Source organism: Mus pahari, chromosome 18, assembly GCF_900095145.1.
Source record: "Mus pahari chromosome 18, PAHARI_EIJ_v1.1, whole genome shotgun sequence".
Lineage (NCBI taxonomy): Eukaryota > Metazoa > Chordata > Mammalia > Rodentia > Muridae > Mus > Mus pahari.
Window position 1 is genome coordinate 36,457,528 of NC_034607.1, and position 26,238 is coordinate 36,483,765.

The 26,238-nt window shown below is 37.1% G+C and overlaps 1 protein-coding gene across 5 annotated transcripts in view; it reads left to right on the plus strand.

Moving 5' to 3' along the window:
- Positions 1-26,238, plus strand: part of Dlgap1 (DLG associated protein 1) — an 809,018-nt gene that overhangs the window by 94,564 nt on the left and 688,216 nt on the right. For all 5 annotated transcript variants that reach the window (XM_029531372.1, XM_029531368.1, XM_029531376.1 and 2 more), the window contains exon 2: positions 7,177-7,338. The gene's annotated coding sequence lies outside the window, so the exon portion shown is untranslated. The remainder of the gene's footprint in view (positions 1-7,176; positions 7,339-26,238) is intronic.

A 26,238-nucleotide genomic window follows, 5' to 3' on the forward strand; every position in this document is an offset into this window, starting at 1 on the left:
AGAGAGAGAGAGAGAGAGAGAGAGAGAGAGAGAGAGAGAGAGAGAGAGAGTTTGCACAATAGCTGGGTGTTACTATCTCTGCCTGGAAAAGTGTGCCCTTAATAATATTTTTATCTCTGCTCCTCCCACCTGTCCTAAAGTGGCTAGTCCCACCTAATCCCTGATAAACATCCCTCACCACCTGCCTGTAGCAGTGACCACAGGCTCCTCCTGAAACCTCACATGACTGCCGTCTTCTTCTCCCTCCAAAGCATGACAGAGAAACCCTCTCCTTTTTTGTATCTGCCTTTTCCTCCTGAGACCCAGTAGTCCCACCTGTACCTTCCACCCAGCAGTTGGTCCTCAGCTTTCCTTATTAAGAGATCAAGAACCAAATAGAGAACAGGACCTTGGCATCAGAACTGCCCCCTTAGAATAGCAGCATGGCATTATTTCATGAATCGTCCTCTTCTGTCAAACATTGTAGTACCAAAGTTTTATTCCATATTCACAGATAAGGTGTGGCCCCTGTGATAAAACTGTATGTTGCAGCAGAAAAAATTACACTTAGATGTTTCAAAAATGCCTAAGCAAATGTATTACCACAGAAAGAGTATTCTTTTAAAGAATTCTTTTTAAGAATACTTCAAACGAAACAGATAAAATAAACAATAAACTTCAGACCACTATTGCTTAGATTAATGTCTCCATTTGTAGCATTGCCTTTATGTAATGGAGCTAATTTTTTTCATGAAGCTCCTAATACTTTGACAAATGATTTTCTGTTCAGACTTAATCCTTATTCCCAAAGAATCAAAGTAGATGCAGCATCGAAGGCAGATTGTCATTGTTGGTGCTGATTTTATTCAGCATATTTTGATGTGCCATGATTTAAAAATACTTTATTGTGCTCTTTATATCTTCTTAATTAGAGGAAGAAATGAATTGTTTCCACTAAACATTAGCTGGGCTTTGAGACAGAATAAGCTAAGATTTTAGACTGTCTAACAAAATTATTTATTGCAGGACTATTAAAAACTTACAAATGTGACCCTGGGTTCTATCCATATGGCTATTTTTATAAACTCTTACAGACCAGAAGACTCCTCTCCCAAATATGCCAGGCTTAATTTTCTGCTTCACAGAGCACAGCTAGTGTGCTAGCAAGGCTCTGTGATATTTTCCACAGCTCGCATTGCCAACCACTAGAAGCCCGTGGCAGTTCTTAATCTATAATATACAAACTGACAATTGGTGGAGAGAGGTTTATGTAATTCTTGCTAATAGTTCTCACTGGTGATTACATCACCACCAGAGAATCATAAAGGCTGAACTGGTGAAAGCTGAGAAGTTGGCACTTTCTTCCCATGATGAGCCCCGACACACCCCTCCAACTCTGCTTCACAGACTGCTTGCAAAACAACCTCTGTTTTTTTTTCTTTTTTTCTAAATGCCAAAAATAATAAAGCACTTTTGTTGAGTGCGCTGCCTCCAGTGTGTGTAAAGGCTGTGATTTCAACCATCAGTATTTCTACTAAATGGCCTATGTTCATTCCAATGTCTTCCAAAGAGCATCAACTACTAAAAGAATGGCATGCCGGCATTCTAAAGATGTGATAATCAGATCAAATCTATAACCTGAGGAATTTATAATGACAGCAGTCAGAGTCAATGGAATTGAAGAACTTAATGTATTGTATGGGCAGAATATAGTTCAGGATAGAGTTCTCTTCAGTGTCATGGTCACAAATATCTATGTGCCACCAAAGACTGGTAAAGTTTAAGGGAAATGTTGTTGTTCAAATAGTAACACTTTGGTATCCTCATCATGTTCTAATACCTATAAATGACTCTGTGTGTACACAGTAGTAACTCATTTCCCTGGCAGTGTGCTGAAAAAGGATTATAAAGAAATAAACATTTTAGCCACCTGGAGCATGTTTACATTATCAAATTTAATATTAATTTATATGAAAATTGTCAATGTTTTGTTGTTTCTCTCTTGCCTTCGATGTGGTATTACCTTTCAAAATTAAAGAATGCATATGTTGACATCTGTCCATGTTAAGATACTGTCTTAGAGGCCCTTTTGGTGGGATAGAGAATCACAAGAACCCTGAGCATCTTACATTCTGTTGGTTGAAATTGTTATCTGCATGACTGAAACTCATATTTGTTTGTCTGTGACAGATTCAATTCTTTTTCTCAGTAGACTATGAAGTCCCCAAGGGAATGCGTATGATATGTAGAAAAGAAGGCCACTGCAGAAAAAGTTAATAGTGGGTATCATTTAAGAGACTCACTTCCATTCAGTTCCATTCATTCAAACTCAATGGTTGGTGACTGGAGAAGAAATCATCAGTAAAACCTGGCATTTTATAATTATGCAAGAGTAATGTGATTGCCTTTACTTTTCAAATCTGTAAAACAACCTTTGAAAGGACACAATTCCTTCAAACTTTGTACCTTCACCAAATGTCAACCCCTTACATAACTACGATATAATTATAAAATCATGAATATTGATGTTACTTATATACTGCTTCAGATGTTGCAACCATGATATACTTGTTCTATTTCTTGGCTGGCTTGTGTTTTTCATTTATTCTCATGCCCCCCCACCCCCACTTCTGTGACTTAGTGAATTCCCTGAGACCTTTTCTTTCTTAACCTTGATGTTGTAAGACTGCCAACTATTTGCTTTGAAGAATGTCCCTCAATTGCTTTGCAAAGTTTTCCTTCCTGGCTAAATTTGAGTTATTTGTCCTTTGTCTGACTATCATGGAAGCTAAGTGGTGTGGTCTCAGGTGGTTCTGGAGGCCCAGGGAGGTGAAATTTACTCACTTGGTTGATGTGGAGAGTGTCATTTCTTTTTCACTTCCAATTTACATTTTTTTCTTCTCTCTTGGCTAGTAAGTGTCTTGTGGGAAGTTCACCTATAAATATCCTATTTACTCATTTTTTCCCCTTACTTCTTTTAACACCCAGAAATGATCTCTGCTTTCAAAACAATTGATAATGTCTACGGGAATGTTATTTTATTTCCCATTATTCTTTCTGTGCTTTTCCATGTGAATTCTCCTCTGAGAATGAGTTCGTTCATCCTCACATATTAAGTTGGTGACTTATCTATAAAATAGACATTGAGTATTTATTTTATTCTGCGCACACTGCTCTGGACTGGGCCATTGGGTACATACTTAGGTTGGGTCCCTTGTTCCTTTGATATGAAGATATGCTATGGACCTTTGAGCTCCTGCTCACTCTCAGCACCACACTCTTTGCAGTCTCATCTTGCTTATTTCCCTCCTCTTGTTCATCCCCATTACATTCCCCAAATCAACTGTTCCCTCCGAGTTCTTCCATTCTTTTGGCTGAGGAGAGATGATTGGAAACCAAGGTCAAGTGTGCTCACTGTACTGCAGCCACTGACTGGAGAGAGAATGTGTAACCATAGACATGCGCCAAGAAGCACACAACTCTGCAGGTCACCATGCTCACGTGAAGATGCACGTTAGTGTCTTAATAATGGCACCACAAGACGCTTTCTAAACAGTTCCCTTTTATTGCCTGCTTTTAGAATATCACTAGGATACATTTATTGTGCGCAGCGACGTGACATTTGACATTTTCATAGATGCCGTTTCCTTGCTCACCTCCATCCCTCAGGTAGCTTCTCTCTTGTCAGCTCTCGCTATACCTGATCTTTGCCTATCTCTTCCCAAATGCTAACTTTCTATTTTCAGGCATCTTGTTATTGACGTGCACATATATAGTTGTCATTCTGAGTGTGGTTTACTTGATTGATTTAATGATAACCAGATCCTTTTATTTGTTTCCAAATGACATAATTTCTTCTTCTCTATGGCTAAACAAAACTCTGTTAGGAAGAGAGGAAAGGAGGGAGGGAGAAACAGAGAGATGGAAGGGCATAGGGAATGACAGACAGAGGGAGGGAAGAAGATAGAACCCAAAGTTTCCTTCAGTGATAGACATTGGAGATGATTCTGTAATGCCGTGGTTACCAACAGTGGTGGATTGGTATGCATGAATGTCTGAGGAATGGTGACTTGGGTTTCTATAACTATATACCCAATAGTGGAGTAGCCAGCTCATACAATAACTTTTGAATGCTTTTATTTTTATTTTATTTTTTGATTTTTAAAATAGGTATTCTAACCTACAATTCTACAACAATGCATAAAGCTTCCTTTTCTCATATACTTACCAATATTTATTTTTTGTTTTCTTCATTATGGCCATTCTTCCAGGTAAGGTACAATGTCACTGTACCTTGAATTTTGCTAGTGGTTAAATGTGTTGAGCAATTTTTTTTTTTTATACACACATGGTCATATGTAATACTTTTTTGAACTGTTGATTTACCCAATTGTTGGTTGGGTGTTTAGGGGATGGGTACTTGAATTTGGGGGGTATATATTATTTATTATTTAATATATTAAAGATTGACCCCCTATCAAATATCCGGTGGCCACAGAATTTCTCATATTCTCTCCACTCTCCTGGTTGCTTCCCGTGCAATCCCATTCAGTAAATTCTTGTTATTAATTTTTGGGGCTAGTGGTACTCACTTTGGAGTTATTTGCCTATGCCCACACTGTAAAGGGTTCTCCATTTATTCCAGGATTCTTGGCCTGTGCTGTAAAGTGTTTTTATAGAGCCCTTTGACAGTGGCATGTCTTACATCCAAGTACTTGATCCCTTTTTATAACTGATTTGTCCAGACTGAGAAATTTCAATTCTTTGTCATAAATACATCTGATCGATTACATGGGACTCCACTGTATCATAAGGAACTTTCACAGTCTTATTCCACTAGGACAAATAAGTCTTTATTGAGAATATGGTATGGTGTAAAGATCTTGTTGTCATTAGACTTGGCATATGTGACATAATAATGTCCTTAAATATTACTAAGTTTGGCTCCATTCTTTCTCTAAGTGTGACTGCTTATTTGTAATACAAGGCACATAAAGGCTCTGAATTTCTGAGTTCTATATGCTATCATATTGGTTGTTTTAATATTTGATGTTCTCTGTTTACTTTCTTCTGGCTCATGTCACCCATGGGTACAGAGGTCTCTTCCTCTTCCTTACCAATTCAGTTTGCCTGCATCTCTCTTGAAAATCATCTATTTCATCTTCATTTCATAATGTGTACATAGATGACTATTAGAGTGGTTTCTCATAACTTCACTTCATTTTTTTTCAATAGTTAGTTCCTAAGTAACTTGTTATTATTTTTTAGTGTCCAACTTCTTCATTTTTCTGGTCAGTTTTTGTTTTGCTTATTTTGCTGAAGTTCCTTTTTAAACAATCAGGGCCTTGATACTTGAGTTTTCTTTTTCTGATTTACTTCTGTTATTTTCCCTTTTGTTTCTTTAGCTGGAAATACAGCTTGTTATTTTCATCATTTCATTCACCCTTTGTAAGGTATTTAATTTATCCACAAAAAAAAATAATTCAATGTTTAGATCAAGTAAACATTTGTTTTTCATGGAAATAACTCATCATTTTAAAAATGAGTGTATTTTCCTCAAGTGGGGAGGCATAGTGAGGCATTGTGAAACGTGCCTGTCATGTCATCTCTGGAGGTGGGGACTGGACGATGACATGTTCAAGATTACCAAGTGTTACTTAGCCAAATGTCTCTAAACTAAACTAAACCAAACCAAAAAAGTAAAAGTAAAAATAAGTAAAGTAAAAATAGGGGGGTTGGAGAAATAAACCAATGATCCGGGGCAGAAACCAGGCAGACATGAAGCTTCGGATCCACTGATTTCTTGCCATCTGACTCTGGCACAGGCTGAATGTGCTGATTCTTCGTTTCTTATATTGTAGAACAGAAATAAAAATGTCTCTCTGGATAGTGAGATGATTTCTAACAAACACCAACCAATGGCGTTGTACTGTATGCTCAGTAAATACCTTCCTCCTTCATAGCTTTTAAGCAACAAGAGGAGAGACAGAAAGGAAAGAAAAAGGGAGGGAAGGAGAGAGATTTTGAAATAGACACGTGCAGCAAGTTTCCATTGAGCACTACAAAGTGCTTAACTTAGGGCAACTTGATTTTGTTTCACAGGTGTCTGCACAGAACATGCACAGTTCTCCCATAGAGGCCAACTCCTTGGCTTGACTGTCATAAAGTAGCAGGAACCCTGACCATATGAGACTCAAAGATCCCACCCTTCATCTTATTCAAAATACACAGTAGCATCCTCTTGTTGATACTTGTACATTTTATTCAGTTTTAGTTATGCATGGCTGGTCAACAGCTAAAATATTGAATAGAAACTTCTAAAAATTAATATTTCATAAGTTTTAAATTTACTCTGTTCTGAATAGCATGGTGAGATGTCATGCTGTCTTGATCCATCCTGGATGGAATGAATTATGCCTTTGGCCTCATAAAAAATGTCCTCTGTGACACCCACTTTTGACTACTTAGAAACCATGGAGTAACTAGTTTCATAGCGTTTGTGACACAAGTAAGATTTCATTTACATAATCATGGCCCAAAGCTCAAGTGAAGTGATACTGGAAGTTTTATCACAGTATACTGTTATAAGGACTCTATTATAATAGTAACTTTTAATCTATCACTTTATCTAATGTATAAATTGAATGTAGATTAAGTATGTAAATAAGCAACTATAATAATCATTCACTATTATCTTAGGCATAATGCATCTATTGGGAATATTAGAATTAATGATATGTTATTTATAGTTAACACATAACACATAAAGCCTACTTGCTAAAAGATATGCCACATTGTTTTGTACATGTATCCTTTAGGACTGGGTTCTGCAACTCTTCATTTTGATCTCTATAGACAGCATATAAACTGAACAGGCTATATCCAGAACATATGCATAAAGACATACATGCATGTAATAAAAACTAATGAAAAAAGAGGCCATGAACTTGAGAGAGAGCAAGGAGGAGTATGTGGGAGGCGTTGGAGTGAGGAAACAGAAGACAAATGATGTTGTTATGTTATAATCTCAAAAGTAAAAGAAATAATGGAAAAATTAAACATTTCAAGATATTCAAAAATGACAAACTATAACTTCTGCATGGTTAAATGAGCGCATGCCATGTGGAAATAACAGCTTTGGTGCTCTGTGAACAGACTCCCATTCTTATTTTTTCTTAACCACCTTCTCTGTTTCAGAAAACTGTGGGTGATACTATTGGGCCACTTCTAGTGACTGCTACTCAAACCTTTCCCCGGGACACTTTCTTCAAAAGACCAGCACACATCTAGCTTGCCCAGATATAATCCCAGATTAATGAAAGTCTTCTAGAAGAGGCTACATTAGTCTCACCACAACTGGTAAGAACTTAACATACCTTTGTACTTAATGTCATCATCTGCTCTGAATTTTTTCTACTTTTTTATTGATTGGAAAAACACATTTAAAAAAAAAAAACATCGATGCATTGAATGATATCTTTATTGGCTCTAGAAAACATTCATTTATTTGAAGGCGTTTTAGTGCACACATAAAGTAGACAGTTAACATTCAGTATAAGTGGAATTTCCTAACAAGCATTCTTCCTTGTACAACTGTGGTACAATTTATGAAACCTCTAATTGCTATAGTCTGTGCTGGTTTTACCTCTGTAAAATCAATGGCTGTAAAATGGGAAAGCAATTTCTCTAAAATTGGCTGTGATGAAAATGTGTGTATTATAATTACTTATATGCAAATTCTTCCCTACCTGGGATTCCCTCCCCATTTTGCTAGTATCTATAATTCATTCCCTCATTTCTTTCTTAAGGTCTGATATATTCTGTCATAATATGGAAAATTACCAGATATTCTGATCAAGGTTTGCTTTCAGAGAATTGTGGCTGGGAAAAGACAGAGTTGCAACCAGATGGTCGAAGCAGGAGTCTTTACTTATAGGGACTTCTGAGGGAGAAGATGAAAGTGAATAAAGAGAGCTCTGCATCTTCTAGGTACACAGTGGCTTTCTGAGAACAGAAGCCTAGGGGTAAAAACAAGTGATGGCTCATGACATGAAGCCAATGGGTAGACAGATGTTAGGACATGGAGGCCATCCAAAGGGTTCTCTTCTCAAACATACTAGTTATTCTTCACCTCTCCTCTCTGATGCTCCAGACCTATGTCAGTGCCTCTGAGACATAAATCAGAAAACAACTGACTTTGTAGATAGGGCACGATCTCCTGAGGTTCACATTCATTTACAATGTCTGGCAATTTTTCATATATTTTGTGGGTGACAGCAAGGAATCATTTCCCCAATGTTTATTAGTAATAAATGCCTGGAAAATGGGACCTGGGAGGTTGAAGGTGTATAAATGCCACTGTTTACAACATTGTGGCTGAGAATAAAAATTCTTGAATCAGATCAAGGATTCTAGTTTGGGGCTCTTGTCTTGAAAAACCAAAAAAAAAAAAAAAAAAAAAAAAAAACCACCACCACCTAAAATGATCTGGGACTCTTAAATATGCTGAAAATATGTCTAAAGACTATTTATGTTTAAATTTTTATCATCCTTCCTGTCACTGTTCACATCTTGATTTACTGAGCAGAGTATTGAACTTTTCTAAGTCCCCCTGTCTTTGAAACAAGAACAGTAGGTTGTTTATGCCAAACCCCACGAATAGTAAATGTTACAAGGCAGAGGGCATGGCACCGAATTAAGGCATTCATGTTAGGCACAGTGAATATTAACTATCCTCACTGTTATAATTTTTTTCCTTAATGCCTGTTCAGCCACCTCTGCTGTGATTGCTTACATGGTTAATCTCCTTGGTTTTACTGAAGTTGGTCTCATGTAGCTCAGGCTGCTCTCCCACTGCAGGTGTTTGTGGTCTAGCAGTTGTTGCAAGCCTTTAATCTGTGAAACCAAAAGCATAATGGCCCATAATGGTTTTTGAAACATTTGAAATTTAGCTTTTGAAACACGATGCTTCAGCATCATTTAGACCCCTAATGTGGTATGTTCAGCTTAAGCAAGAAAAAAAAAAAAATCTCATCTTGAGGTGCTTCTAAGTCATCTCCATGGAAAACTACTTCCAAATGTTATCACTTCCAGAGTAAATTATAAAACATTGATTTTTTTAAAAGTCACCTTACACTTTGTTTCTTAATGGCAGATTTTTTCCAGTTCTATCGCTATCCAGAACATTGAGACACTGACTCAATCTTCCGACTCATATGCTAAACTGTCAGTAAGCAGAATTCCACCAGCTTGTGCAGCCCTTCCCCTAATGCTCTGAGGTGGCCCTCTGTTCTGTCTGCATGGTCTTGAACACCGGAATCTGGCTGGATATTCTGACTTTAATGCCAGCTCTCCTTTTGTTTATGATTTGCCACCACAGATGTGTTCTAGGAAGCCAAGAACCTTAAGTCCACATCTCATGCTAAGGTCTGGCATACATCATGCAAAACTGAGTAGAGGAATTTGGGGAAACAATAAAATCACATTTTAGATTTTTTTTTTTATTTGATGTTGTATATTTCTTTCCAGTACACTTTTAAGTAAATTAGTTACAGGAACAAGTGGTGGTAGGAATGGTATACTATATCTCACAAGATGTACCTTGAGATTTGTGGCTTATCATTAAATATAGTAATCTTCAGTAGTGATAACTCACCTGGTTTTATGATCTGGGCCGATGCCAGATTATTTGTGACAGGAGCAATGAATTAAATCATTTCATCAAATCATATAGAACTAAGTAGATCATAAACTCTTTCATTGTAGGCAATAAGGATGCATGAAATCGGCTGCATAAAATTTCAAAGATAAAAACTACTTTCAATGAAAAAAATAATCTCATTAGCTTTAGGTATATAAATATTCATTTACCGATATTTAAAATGTAAAAATTTATGGAGTATATTTTTATTCATATTACTAAATCTATCTTTTATGTTCCTAAAATATAGATGACTAATTTATTTAAAAGATTTCTAGACATACCAAGAATTAGGGGATACCACCATCAACATTCTAAAAGCACTCATTTCCAAGTTAGGGACACAGCACAAGCTATAATCGGATAAAGCAATAGTCGGACCTTGTGGGTCCATTTTAATTCTGTAGACTGGAGAGGAGAATTCATATTCAGTAATTTAATTCAGGAGATGATGTAAGATGAGTTCAGTTTGGGTTGTTTTTTTTTTTAACATGATGAATAAAGCAACTTTCTCAAAGTCATGCCATCAAGAAATGGAAAGAGGACAGGCAGAGCCACAAAGAGATAGAAAGACAGGGAAATAAAGAGCAGTAAGAATGCAAACATCTAATTTTGATCAATACCAAATTTTAGCACCTTAATCATCATGTGGCATGCTTTCCATTTCAATGATCTATGAAAGACCTGAGACAAGAGTTTCCTACCTTCTGAGGTCTAAGGGAAAACTTTCTTGAGTTTTATATCTGACAGGAATATGTTAATAATCAGTTTCTCAAACACCATGATCAAAATATTGTTTCTGGAGAAGAGTAGAGCGTGTAGAATAAGACTGGAGAAGAGATGCAAGAGAGAATTTCACACGACTGGATGACTTTCAAGACATCCTACTCTGTCTTTTTTTTTTTTTTTTTCGAGACAGGGTTTCTCTGTGTAGCTCTGGCTGTCCTGGAACTTACTCTGTAGACCAGGCTGGCCTCGAACTCAGAAATCCACCTACCTCTGCTTCCCGAGTGCTGGGATTAAAGGTATGTGCCACCACTACCCGGCTCCTACTCTGTCTTATACAAAAAACAAACAAACAAACAAAAAAAACTTCTTTTTGTTTCTCTAGAGGAAGTAAAATGTTTCATAACAGTGGTTAATGTAAGTTTTACATAGTTAAATTATTATACCTTTCACCGGGTCCATTTTTATTCAGTATTGACACTGACTTCTGTTATAGTCACTGATAATCCTGCATAGCCCCTCATTCCCTTCTGTCCCCCTGACTCCATTCACCTGCAGCCCTGCAAACCTCTAGACTCAACCCACCTGCTCATCTTCTCTTCTGCCCTAACCAGCTCTGTGTAAATCAAATATAGAAGTAAAAAAAGAAGTCCCCATGACCAGATCTCATCGCAAAAATACAAACAACTTGAAAAATGGAGCCAGTGTCTTCCCCCGAAATTCTACCAGTAACATTTACCTACATGAACTCCAGGACACATTCTTTTTTAAATCATAAACTTCATTAAAAGTTTTAAGAAATTTGAAGAAGACAAAAGAAGTAGCTCATTGAAATTAAGAAGAAAGACTATAAAGGAAATATATGCCCAGGTGATTTCCAGGAAAACATAAGGCCAATGCAAATGACAAAGACAATCCATGTCTTGAAAAAGGGCACACTGAAGAGGACTCAAGCTGAAATGAAGATGGAATTAAACAGTTAATGGCCAAGTAGAGTGGCTGATGCAGAAGACAGAATATTAGCACTCAAAGGTAGTGTCTAGAACAACTTAGTAAGAATTACGAGGTTTTTAAACACAAGAAAGGGGCACATAGGAGTATGGGACACTATGTAAAACCAAACCTTCAACTCATAGATAAAGATGAGGGAGAAGATTCCCAAGTCAATGGCATAGACCTGCTCTTCAACAAGATCAGAAAAGAAAATTGCCTCAAATTAAAGAAAGACATATAGACATAAGAAGCACACCAAACACCAATAGAAAAAAGCAGAACAGAAAATTTCCACAGAATACCATAGTTAAAACACTCATTATGCATAACAAAGGACATATAGTGAAAGCTGTTGGGGGGGGGGACAAATCACAAATAAAGGAAAACACACTCGAATGACAGGAGATTTTTTTAATGGAAGCTTTGAAAGCCAAAGAAACTAGAGCAATTCATTACAAGTTCTAAAAACTCATGGAAGCCAACCTAGACTGATATATCTAGCAAAATTATCTGCCATAATTGGAAGGGAAATATGTTCTGCCATATAAAATTCCTATCTGTCTGTCTCTCTATCTATCTATCTATCTATCTATCTATCTATCTATCTATCTATCTATCTACTATTCATCCTAAAGCAAATAGAAGAAGTACTATTTCATGCTATACAGATAAATGGACATATCCAAGAGACAGTGGGAAGAAATACAAAGCCTTAATTAGTAAACCACAAAGTACACCGAGAACACAAAAAACAGCACCAAAACTCCACAACATGATGAGCACAGTTAATGCATTTCAATAATGATTTTAAATACATGACTATCTACCATGATCAAGTTGATTTTATTCCTGAATTTCAAGCATGGGTCAACATACAAAGTCAATAAATGTAATAATACATATGAATGGACTTAAGGAAAGATTTACATGGCCATCTCCATAGATGTAGAAAAAAAGTCTTTGATAAAATCCAACAAGTCTTTAGGATAAACTGAACTAGAGAATGTAGGGCTAGAAGGAGCATACCTAAAAATTATAAGGTATATATATATATATATATATATATATATATATATATATATATATATATATATATATATATATATATATATATATATATATATATATATGAAAATTCCACAGTCAGTAGCAACCTGAGTGAATAGAAAGGAATTTAAATGAATCCCACTGAATTCAAGAATGACATAGAACTGGCCACTCTCACTCCTTTTCAATACTGTGCTTGTAGCACTAGATGAAGTGATAAAACAAAAGCAGGATATCAATGGAAGAAAGCCAGGGAAATAAGAAGTCTATTCCTGTTTCCAGATAACATGATACTATATATTAGAGATCTCAAAAACTCTACCAGAAAATCATCTAGAAATGATAAACAATTCAGCTATATGTCAGGATAATCACTGTGCTTGTGCACAAGTAAATGGCTTTTCTTTTAAACCCACAACAATCATACAGAGAAGGAGATCATAAACATATTTTCATTCACAATATCTAGAATTAAATCTAACCAAGGAAAATATGACCTTGACAAGGAAAACTTTCAATCTCTGAAGAAAGAGATAGGGAAAGACACTTGGAGATAGAAAGACATTCCATGATCATGGGTTGGTAGAATTAATATTGTGAAAATGACTATCTACCAAAAGCCATTTACTAGTTCAATGTCTGTGTGTCCATGTGTCCCTGGCCATGTCCAGACCCAGTTCTTCTCACATGGAGGGCAAAACCTCTAACACTTAGCCTCCCCTAACCCTAGTGGATTCACTTTCTAGGCATGATTGAACATTAGAATGGTTTTCTTTTTCAAATCCCTCTAATGCATCATTGAATAAAACAATTTAGATTGACAATATCTTTTTAATGTTGGCTATATAAAAATAGTCCATGTATGTTGCTATTGACCGTGCTACATGGGGACTCTTGTTAAATTAATGTTAAAGGTATAAATACAGAGTTCTATTCAATCCTTTATAGAATTCCAATGAGAACCGTCTAGTGTCAATTCTACATTATACATAGTAGTTTATCCTGTATGGAATTTACATGTCTCTTCTGTCTACTGTTACATGGTTGGCCTCACAGTAGAACTTATATAATCAGAGTACATGTTCAGCTTTGACTCTCAACATATTAATATTAAATATTAAGTCCATGTTGGTTGGCTGAATGTTGAAGGTTTAGAAATCCATAGCATTGCTATCTGTGAAATTCTTGGTATCTATGAAGCCTTGGCTGGCCTCAGATTCACTATGTGCACCAGACTGACTTTGAACTCACAGAGATTCAACTGCTTCTATTTCCCATGTGCTATGATTACAGATGTGCACCACTATGTCTGGCTTTTGTCAATGGAAATTTAAACAAAGAATAATTTTAAACAAAGAATCAGTCTGTGGTTTTAGGAGATCTGATAATAAACATATTTAATGAAATACGAGTATATGATAGTAAATTTATTATAATATGAGATCTTTAAATATAGAGAACCATGGTCTGTCTTAGACTCTGACCCAGACCAGGGATTGCGAATCAGTATATCTGACAGACAAGACCAGACAGAGACAAGGTCACATGGCTGCTGTAGGGACCACCCAGGCAAGGTTTTTTGCCACACTGCCTCCTACCACACAAAGCATCTCTGTGGGAAACCTTTCACTGGAGCTACTGTGTCCTCCACAGCCCACAGGGTAGAGATACCTGGATGGCATTTCACTCTTTAAAGGTTGTTCCTCATATTGATTTTTAGATGGCCCAAGGGCACATGGAGAAAGCACATTTTCTTCCAGGAGAAGAGGCATTTTCACCTCAGCCCCTAAGGACTCCATGCTCCTGGCTTCATCAGGGTAATTGGCAAAAAGGAATCGATATCTGAAAACAGTGAGAACAGTGCCTTATTTCCCATTCCTGGACAAGAGGGACTCTGGCAATAACCATTGACCTCCAGTTTCCTCCAGCTCTACTTCACCTCCTGTTACCTGGTAGAAGGGCATAAAAAAATGTTTTCTATAAAAAAAAGCAAAAGTGAAAAAGGTATATGGAATTGATGAGCTTCCAGTTTTAATGCATGAACCATATTATTATATTGCCAGCAGGAAACATATAGATATAAATGAAAACGTGTCCCTGAATTATTAAGGTTGATGAAGGAGCTGGTAATTTATGGGTGTCAAAACTAAGTCTAAAGTTCAGGCTCTTTTCTACTGATAACACATTCTCATGATATTATAAAAGAAATCTATATTAGTCAGTGTTTTGAGACACTGTAACCAAATACCAGAGAAAAGGAACTTACATGAGAAATATTTGTATAGCTCACAGTTCTACAATCCATTATGGCTCAGAGTGTGGTGGAATAGAGTAGAAACAGAGAAAAGGAGACATGCAGGAAGAGGTGCTGCCAAGACAGGTCTCCAGTGACACAACTCAGCTTTCTACTTCCTTACACTTGGGACTCTCTCATACTGCCCAGTATCTCCCGTTCAGCAAGAGATTACCCATTCATTATATTAGAGCCCCATAAGCCTACTTCTTTCTGTAAACAGCACTGCAGACCGTCCCCTTTCTCTGGCCTTCTCTCACCCCAGGCAGTGAGAGTTCAGAATAACCCACCTCACCATTGGTCTGTGGAATGTTAAATGAGGGCTGTCTTTTATAATGGGGCACTCACGGCTGTATACACTGTTGAGCGTGTGTAGTGAGTTGTGGTTAGAGAAATTTTAAATACCCAAGCAGATAAGACATCTTTGAAGTCCTGCTTTCAACTTGAGGCTGTTTATATCCAATAAATATCTCAATCAGTGTCTTAGTGGACTGTAAAATGTTGCACAGGTGACTGTAATAGGAAATAATACGTTTGCCTAATAATCTACGAAGTTATTCTCTTACCTTATATTAAGAAATACTGCTTTCCCCGATCTAAGATGATTTAACTGTTGATTCATTCAACTTCTGACCTATGTATCATGTTGTCATTTCAAACGATATAAACAGCAATTTGTGATTTCCTTGTGAATTTCTAGAGACACGCTGCTATGATCTGCTATGTTGGCATTCTTACTCTCCTCAGTCCTTAGGAATAATAGGTGTACAATATAAAGGACTTTGAATGATGGATGGATAAACATAATTGATGTACATGGAAAGGGCCATTTAACAAGCCACTGTTACAATGAATAGGAATAGACAGTATTTTTACATTTCAAATCCAGATAATCCTGTGATTGTTATTCTAATGTAATGAAGATTCATTGAGACTTTCGAGATTCACATCTCATTCTAAAGGCAGTCAGAAAACTGATTTTTTTTTTTTCTGGTGACTGTTCATTATCTTGAGTTCAATAGAATGATGAACGAATGTTTTATTTTGTAGTTTTCAACTATTTTAAAATTGCTTTGGTGTTTCAAACACAGATAATTATAAAAACTCTTAAAAAAAAAAAACAGAGAGAATGTTTGAGGTGGTAAATGAAGTGTGAACTCTGATAGAATATAAGATAGAAAGAATGATGCAAGGTACAACATTGGGATAGATTTTCATCCCAAGTGGAAAACAGAGGGAGATAGCCTGGCCTAAGGAAACAGACAATTAACAAACATTCTGAGTTCTCCTAATGATGTGTTAGGGGACTATCAGTTTATACATATAGTTATTTCATCTTTGATTGAACTGGGTGGTAGTTTTTCTTATTAGTCATGATTGACATTTAGCATCTAATAATACAAAGGTTGCTTAGAATGTATAATTTTTGAAGAGTAGTAGAGCTAAGAAATTATCTTAGGAAATGCATGCTTATAACAGTCTTTGCAATAATTTTCAATTCTATTAACTATAGTAGCTAAAGTTTACAGATGTAAGTAACTGTTAGCCTCACAGTTTCCCAAATATCAAGTTCTGATTCTCTGTCTTTCTGCATTCCATGATGGTAGCATGCTTCATATATGCTCAAGGCATTTATGATCTGAGATTTAAAAGGAAAATAAAATCACTACAATTGTTTAGCTACAATTGTTCCTTTCAACTGCTTTCTCCAAGTCAACTCTTGGTATTAATATGCAATCTAAATCGAAGGAGAGCTGACATTAAGTTTTAAATTATCCATTGACCCAGCTGTAGTGCAAAAGAATATTTAGTGTTGTAAGATGATTTTGTTAGGACAAACATAGGCCCTTTGGTGTGATAATTGAAGAATCTTTCATAATATATTTTATATGAATTTACCAGCCATTTGGATAGCTGTACTCTCTTGGCCTAAACATCTCTGTACCTCTTTTATTCTGTCTGTGAATGTGTCTTATCTGTGTCTTTTTACCCTCAAGCCTACCTTTTACAGCTCAATGACCCCCAAAGTACAATTTCTATAAACTTTTTAAATTGATCACACATAAATTGCTTTCTTACTTCTGTGAAAATACACAAAACACTTGACAAAAGAGTTTGAGGGAAGATGGACTCATTGGATCATATGTTGACGATGCATTCCATTATGTTGGAAAGGCACAGTGGAGGCTGATCACACTTTATCCTCAGGAAGTACCACAGATGCTCCAGCTCATGTAATAGTCCCACCCACGTGTAGAATGAGTCATCCCACTGCAACTTACCAAATTGAGAAACTCACTCACAGATGTGCTGAGATGGTTTCTTTTACTAGGCGATTCTAGGGCCTATCAAGTTGATAATACATTGCCAGAATTGAGGCCCTGCGGACTGTAGTAGATTCCTGAAAAATATCGGTTTCCCTCGAATGAGTTGTTTGTGTATAGTTCGGTAAGTAGTAATGAAAACAATATGTTTGTGAAAAACACAGGAACTCATTTTAGTGCAAATATGTGGTTAAAGTACCTAACAGGGAAAGGAGGATGTTGCCGACTCTGCTCATCAACTTACTAGGATGTACTTCCTGGAGGTAGGCATGTTGGCCCACATTGGTGGCTTTTATGGAATAGATTAAAAGCTTATCTCTTTTCCTTTAAAAAATTTTATTGGATATTTTCTTTATTTACATTTCAAATATTAGCCCCTTTCCAAGTACCTCCCCCCAGGAATCCCCTATTCCATCCCTCCCCCCCCTGCTTCTATGAGGGTGCTCCCCTACCCACCTATCCACACCCACTTCCCCACCCTCGAATTCCCCCATACTGGGGCATCCAGCCAGCCTTCACAGGACCAAGGTCCTCTCCTCCCATTGATGCCTGACAAGGTCATTCTCTGCTACATGTGTGGTTGGAGCCATGGGTCCCTCTATATGTACTCCTTGGTTGGTGGCATAGTCCCTGGGAGCTCTGGGGGGTCTGGTTGGTTGAAGAAAAGGTCATCCAGATTGCCACACCTGGAGCTCCATCCCATCTGCAATCACCAAAGCCAGATACTATTGTGGATGCCAACAAGTGCTTGCTGACAGAAACCTGATATAGCTGTCTCCTGAAAGGCTCTGCTGAGCCTGACAAATACAGAGGTGGATGTTCTTAGCCAACCATTGGAATGAGCATGGGGTCCCCAATGGAGGAGTTAGAGAAAGGAATAAAGAAGCTGAAGGGGTTTGAAACCCCATAGGAAGAAAAGCTTATCTCTTGATACATCAGTTTATGCCCTAAGTGGAGGTAGAAATCAACCAATAGTTACAGTTCTGAATCACAAAAATATCACAAGTGATTCATAGCATATGCATACTTTAAAGACCTACATATGATATGATACTGATAGAATTTTAATTCAAAAGCTCAAGGGCGTTTACATATCTTAAAACACCATAGCATTTCAATTGCTAATTTCTCCTTTCAAAGTACATTTTGCACCAAAACTTTCAGAGTATTTGGGTTTTGAGGACTTAAAATAGGAAATGAGTAATTTCGATTTCTGTTTTTTGCATTCTTGAGTTTGGTGCCCAGCCATCCCCTAGTATCCATGGGGGACTGGTTCCAAGACATTCTTCAATCTCCAGCCTTTTAGATACGGCTTTTCCTTACAGAAGACAGGACAGTGTTGGCATCAAACTTACTTAACCCTTGCAGCGAGGTATTCAAGATCATGTTTAGAATATTTAAAATGCAGAGCACAGTTACCAGTAGAAGTTGCAGTGTGTTGTTTATAGAATAATGGCAAGAAAAGTCTGTATTCCTTTTAATGGTTTTATTAATTCTTTGATAATTTCAGGCATTATCTTTTGAACATTTGTGCCCCCTTTCCCCATCTACTGTAAGATACACCCCATTTCACACCTGCTCAACTTTGTCTATTCCTTTTTTAACTCACTGAGTTCCATGAAGTTTCCTACATACTGTTCTGTGTGTGGCTATTCCCTTGAGCAAGTTAGACCACTCAGGAACCTCCCCTCTTAAATAAAACAATGCTCCGTAATTTTTCAAATTCATGTTTGTAGTCATGGTAATTTGTGTTATGAACTTAACAAAATCTAGAATCATCTGGGAGATGGGCCTCTGGGTGTTCCTGTGGGGTTTATGTGTATAGCTTCAGTTTGTGTGGGAAGACATGACACTAAAACCCCATTCACCAGGATCCTGAATTATATAAGGGAGAAAGCTGAGCAGCCATTCTCTAAAATAAAGCCTCCTTTCCCAAAGTTGCTTTGTCAGAAAATAGCAACAAAAGAGAAACGAATATCACTGGGTTTGTGAGTGTGGAACCCCATGATCTGGAGAGCAAAGGGTAAACACACAGACCCTGGGTTGGGCACTTGCTGAGAGAGATGATGTCTGTCAGTCACTATTGCCTTATGCCCTTGTGTTGCCTTTCAGAGCCAGGTTAACCTGTAAGTCTTTCTATTTAAGTCCTGATTTCTAAGTAACATTTAACCCCAATTATCCAAGTCCAATTACAACAGGCCTTTCGGGTATGGTGAAGCTGTTTAGCTTTTGAAACAACTAAATTCTGAATTAACAAATTCTATTAATCTTATTGTGTACAACACGGAGTTCATTGCTGAAGGCCCAAGGGTGGCCCTTGTTTTCCTCTGTCAGTGGGTTGTGCTGTGAAGTAAGCACACAGCTTTATCACACTTTGGACTTTGAGTACAACTTTCCTTTTTCTCTCTAGGATGTCTTTGAAACTAACCATGGAATTCTCTCTGATTCTACTTTAGACATTCTTAGCATTAAGTAATCTTGCCTACTGGGATGTTTATTGCTTAGTCAACCAAATTTTTTTTTCCTTTATGAATTAGCTGTGTGCTGCTTTTTTTTTTTTTCAAGCTGACTGTAACCATTTGATCTATAATGCAAACAGAAAAATTGCTCAACCAGAGATTTGTTTTGAACAGTGTTAGTGTCTCGATACATCAGTTGCCTGGAATGATGTATAAATTCACATTTAATTTTAATAGTCTTGCAAAGCAAATATAAATTACAGTGAGGTCTGAAAATTCCTCGTGGCATTTTTCATTGTCTGATTGATTTTTTTTTCCCCAAAGACTTAGAGCCATGCAGAATGTATTGTTCTAGCCATATTTCCTGTAATTTAAGTAACTTCAAATCTCAAGGCCAAATCCTGAAAGAGATGGATATGGGTCTGAAGGTGAAGGATGGTGCTATGCTATTAGTGACTGTAGCTGCTGTCATTCCAAATGCCTCTCCCCTTTAAGCAATTTTCTTGAATGACTGCATGTGTATGCCTCTCTCTCTCTCTCTCTCTCTCTCTCTCTCTCTCTCTCTCTCTCTCTCTCTCTNTGTGTGTGTGTGTGTGTGTGTGTGTGTGTGTGTGTGTGTGTGTTTACATATGAACTGAAGTCAGTATCCTTCCATTCTCTGTTGGCATTGCTCCATTCCAGGTTGTCCTGGTAACAATTCAAGCCCCTTGTATAAGGACAGTAAGCCACAATTCAGGGCCATCCACAGATGTTTTCTACAGATATACCAAACAAAAAACGTGCCGTGTCCTATTTCTTTTGATAAACTCATATGCAAATGCTGTTACAGTGTTACTACAGAAAAGTTAACTGATACTGTGTCACAGACACTAGGGTATCAGGGGAACACCAATGCTGTTACAGTGTTACCACATAAAGGTTAACTGATACCAGGTCACAGACACTAGGGTGTCAGGGGAACACCAATGCAAGGACCTTATTTTTGTTTCCAGTTTATGGTAATTTTTATATATGGATGGTAGTGAGGAAGGGATCAAAAATGTATTAGTTTGGGTTTTCTGTTCATCCATCCAATGACATAATCTATTGTAAAACACCACACACACACACACACACACACACACACACACACATCACTCTCTGTCTATACTGACATAGCACTTGTCAAAGGGGGATGCTTTGGCCAATGGGATATTCAAAGAGCATTGTTGATCATACTTACACAATGGAGACTGCCTCTTGACTGCTTTAGGATCCAGTGTCATGCAGCCTAGTAGATAAGGAAATGGGTGTAACCCAATCATTAGCCAGTTTCCATGCCTGTCCACAAGACCATCTGAATCAGGAGAACTGTCTTCAAAAACTCAAGCTAATTTTTTGGCTGGGTTAGTAGATCGAAACTACTGACTAGTAGTTTTTGTTTTTGTTTTTGTTTTTGTTTTGGTGGGGGGGGGAGGCAGAAAAACTACTTGACAGAATCTGGAGGAAACTAAATGGATATTATATTAAGCTAGTAGACACAGGAGTGGTTTACTAAACACAAATTGCTAATTAATACAGGAGATGGAAGCAATCCATTGTAAAATGAAGGAAGATAAAATGTTGCGAATGAACATTATCAGGTTTGGACCACTAGGTGAAGTTTTCAAATACCCTGTGTATATGATCATTTCATTTATCTCTCCTTTATATACATTAAAAGAAGTGCTAAGTTGCATTATCATATTTGGAAAAAGACTAACAAATGCAATTTTGAAATATAAGTGTTTCTTATTTATTATTTTTATCGAAACAATCTCTACAGTCATTAAAATGTGTTTTACATTAAAAGAACCAGGAGAGAGAGAGAGAGAGAGAGAGAGAGAGAGAGAGAGAGAGAGAGAGAGAGAGAGAGGAGATTTCTCATTTCTTGTCTCTTCTGCCTCACAGTATGCAAAATAGCATTTCTTTCTCCTCCAGTCATAAACCCATAATTTCATTTATAACTGTATGACAAGACAATGCCAAATTGAGAATTGTTGAAACTAATTAGTTTTCATGATAGTGCCAATCAAAGTTGTTGTAACTTTTCCTGTTAATAGCACAAGCATGAACTAAAATTTCAATAATATACTTTTTGTCTCCTCTGTGTTCAGACCTTTTGAGTAACAGCTACTTTTTCCAGATCTTGGTCAAAGAGTTCTTCCTTAGCAAAATCCTCCTTATGACTTATCCTGTTTTTACTGTGACTTTTTATAGCATTGTGCTCATTTTCTTTGTGGAACTTCTTGTAGGACACACATACACATATTCATTGGAGGATAATTGTATTATCTACAATGAATTTTAACTTATTTTTCTGATTTTAGAATCATCTTTATTTGATAATTTTATTTTTTATTAGATATTTTCTATATTCACATTTCAAATGTTATCTCCTTTCCTGCTTTCCCCTCTGAAAACATCCTATCCCCTCCCCCCTTCTCTTTCTCACCAACCCACCCACTCCCAATTCCTGGCCATGGCATTCCCCTATGCTGGGGCACAGAGCCTTCATAGGACCAAGAACCTCTCCTCACATTGATGACCAATAAGTCCATCCTCAGCTACATATGCAGCTGGAGCCATGAGNCCCTCCATGTGTATACTTTGGTTGGTGGTTTAGTCCCTGGGAGCTCTGGGGTTACTGGTTGGTTCATATTGTTGATCCTCCTATGGGGCTGCAAATCCTTTCAGCTCCTTGGGTCTTTTCTCTAGCTCCTCTATTGGGGACCCTGTGCTCAATCCAATGGATGGCTGAGACTAACAGAAATCTATCAGTAGACTCATGGTAGATGAATAGCCCATGTCACTTCACCTGGATTCATCTCCTCACCAGCACTGTACTGTCTCACACCATCACAAGAGGGATGTACAATAAGTACAGTAAGTACAGTAAGATGCCTTGATAGAAATCAAGTTCCAAAAAACTTAATTTTCCTGTTTTATAGCTGTTGTTTATTTCCTACTATGTGTAGTTAGCAAACCATAATTTATCATTGTTCTATAGGTACAGAAGGAGAGAAGATAGCATATACAGAATTTGGTACCATCATTCCTCCTAGACTACTCAGATCTGAAATGTATTCCCTGAGGTTAAGAAGCCTCGTGTTCTCCTCACATAACCTGAACCCCACCTCCAATGCTGAGCCTTTCCTACCTAGGATTCTGATTCTGTTCTCTATTACTTACTATTGTAGCTTTATAACTTTCCTGTGAGCCTTCTCCTCTCTCTAGCTGGCTCATTTCATTCATTCTAACATGATTCAGGCCCATTCAGGTTGTCTCCATCCCAGAATTCCATTTGTTTTAAGGTAGGTCATTTTTCATCATAGGCTCATGCTGCATTCCTTTGCTTGTTCATGGCTTGTTTGATACTTAGATTAATCCCATCCCTCGGTTCTGTCAACCCTACTGTGAAGAATATGGAAATGAATTTTTGCTTTAAACTGATAGATTTTTCAATTCCTTTAGCTATGTATCTGGTAGTATATTTACTGGATCATCTAGTAGTTCTGTCTTTACTTTTTAAAATATAACTTTTACTACTGTCTATAATAACTTATGTCCTAATTAGTTAATTTATGTCCTAGTTAGTTTCAGCTGTCAACTTTCATCAACTAAGCAGGTAGTCTTACTTGAACAGATCAAACTGCCTATGACCATGTCTCTGAAGGACTATCTTGATTGTCCATTGATTTGAAAGTGCCTGGCCCATTGTGGGCAGTGCCATCTCTAGGCAGATGAACTGGTCTGATATGAAACCTAGCCACACATGTGCCAATGTCAAGGGTAAACCACCAAGCAGTATTCTTCCACAGTTCCTACCCCGATTTCCCTCACTGATAAACTGTGGCTTGGAATTGTAAGCAAAATAGACCTTTTCCTCCAAGAATAGCTTTCTGTCATCAGTATTATTATAGCAGTAGAAAGCAAACTAGAGCATTCCCTTTCCCATCAATATCTTTCTTTTATCTTCATATCCTTATTAACATGGAACTTTGTGGTTTGGTTAATAACTAGTCTAACAAGCAAGAATTGATATTTCACTGTTGTTTAAAGTGGTGTTTTCTTGGTAACTAAATATCACATTGTTTTCATAAGCCTGTTGGCCATTTGTCTGGCTTATTCTGGAAAGTTTCCTTTGACATTCTTTGAATAATTTTTAACCAATCTACTTTTTTTTTTCATTCTATGAGTTGAATGTCTTATATATTTTGGGTTTATATATATACTTTTCATTTGAACATACTTTTTGAGTCTTTGAGTTGTTTCCTTATATTTCTTGTGCCATTCCAAGGCTTGTCAGTTTACCCATTTGCCAGTTTTTCACTCTTGATAGTTGTGTCTGGGAGAGTCATACAAAGAAACAGTTGCCTGAGGAATGCCTTGAAAAAGTCCTAAATTGACTTTTCTAGGTTTTATTTCTCTATTTCAGTCTTGGTTCTTATATTTAAATTTGTCATTCATTTGTACCTGAGTTTTATATGAAAATATTTGTCTAAGAAACCAGAGAACTAAACAAGAATTAATCAACTTATTGAGGCTAATGGAATGAGTAGACAGTTTTCAAAGGATGAAATATAAGTGATCAATAAACATGTGAGAAAATGTTCAACCTCACTATCTGTCAAAATAGTTAAAAATAGGTTGAGTATATCTCAATGGTATATATTTATATAAATATAGATAGTTATAGATATAGATAGATGATAGATAGATGATAGATGTGTGTGTATGTGTGTTTATGTGTGTGTGTGTGTGTGTGTGTGTGTGTGTGTATTTCCTGAGCACATGCAAGGTCCTGATTTCAATTCTCAAGACTGCAAAAGCAGAAAAGATAATCATCAAAATTGTGCTGAGATCCTATCCTACCACACTCATATTGTCAATTAATGAGAAGAAGAAAAGGAAAACAGGAACCAGTTGCATCCTTGTGCATCTATATAGACAGATACCCAGTTTCCCTGATGGGGTTTATTGAAGACACAGTGCTTTTCACATTGTATGTTCTTTTTTTTTTTTTTTTAATTTTCTTTATTTACATTTCAAATGCTATCCGGAGAGTTCCCTATATCCCCCGCCCCTGCTCCCCTACCCACCCACTCCCACTACTTGACCAAGGCCTTCCCTTGTGCTGGGTCATATAAAGTTTGCAAGACCAAGGGGCCTCTATTCCTAGTGATGGCCGATTAGGCCCTCTTCTGCTACATATGCAGCTAGAGACACAAGCTCGGGGGGTACTGGTTAGTTCATATTGTTGTTCCACCTACAGGNTTGCAGCCCCCTTCAGGTCCTTGGGTACTTTCTCTAGCTCCTCCATTGGGGACCCTGTGTTCCATCCAATAGCTGGCTGTGAGCATCCACTTCGGTGTTTGCCAGGCACTGGCATAGCCTCACAAGAGGCCGCAATATCAGGGTCCCTTNAGCAGAATCTTGCTGGCATGAGCATTAGTATCTTAAAAAAAAAAAAAAAAAAAAAAGGTGTGTACAGTTCTGGGCTCTGTGTTTCTGTCTCCATTACACAACTTGTCTGTCCTAATAACTGGGTCAAGCTACTTTGATGACAGAATTATTGCCCTGCAATTTGAAATTAGTCATACGATATCCCCAGCATTCCTATAGATGACACTGGGCTCTGAACATTAGGATTCCCTGTCATCTCCTTCTTTCAGTGCACAGAGCACAGTCTCAAGCCATGGGCTAAGAGATAAAATAAGAAAAGCTCTTATAGTTTGGGGGTTCTTTCTGTGTTGTTGTTGTTGTTGTTGTTTTTTTTTTTCTGATCAAACTTAATCAATGTGTATTGGTTTGGTTTAGGTTCTTTGAGTACTTGAAAGCTTTATGTCTCTGTGGATTCTGTTCACTTTACTTTTAAAGTGAATGTGGTATTGGTGTGGGCCAGGGTTCTTTTAAATTGCAGTTGCTATAAGTAAGCTCTCCAGTTCTGTAAGCTGCAGCTCAGCCACTTTGCACAGGAGAGAATAAATGACAGAGTGCCCAGTCCTCTGACATGAAGTGACTGAATGATTTTCTGTATTTACACCTCTTCACCAGTAATTGAGTGCTGTCAACCATGAGCCTGAAGCCCATAAACTTGGTAAGATGATAATGACAGTGTACCATAATGCTGTTAATTATGTAATATTTCTTATGACTAACACAGATTGAGCCCGTGTAAGTTATCCCCACCACTTTACTTTCTGTTAATAGTCGACTCAGGTATTTATAAATTTATACTGAATATTAAGTGTTGACAACATGAAAGAATCTCTCATCTTGATCCTGCAAATTAAAAACGATGTTTTTATTATCCATACTTGACTGCATCATATCATGTTGAAGCAATGCGACAGTTACCAGACAGGTAACTGGTGACATTCCTGGGGAAATAATTTCCTTTTATGAGTGATGGCAAACTTAATGAATATTCTTTTCAATTATTTCGAGTGCTGTGTACAGAAATGTGTCTGCTTTTTTTTTTTTTTTTTTTTTTTTTTTTTTTTTTTTTTTTTTTTTTTTTTTTTTTTTTTTTTTTTTTTTTTTGGAGCAGGGGCTCCTGAAGCTCGGGGATTCAGAGTGTTCTGAAGGTTGCTCAAAGGTTAGCATTTAACAAGGATTCATTGAATTTCCTAGTGCCAGAATTTTAAGGATTACTATGGTCATGGTTAAATTTTCACTTCCTTTAGACATCACAAA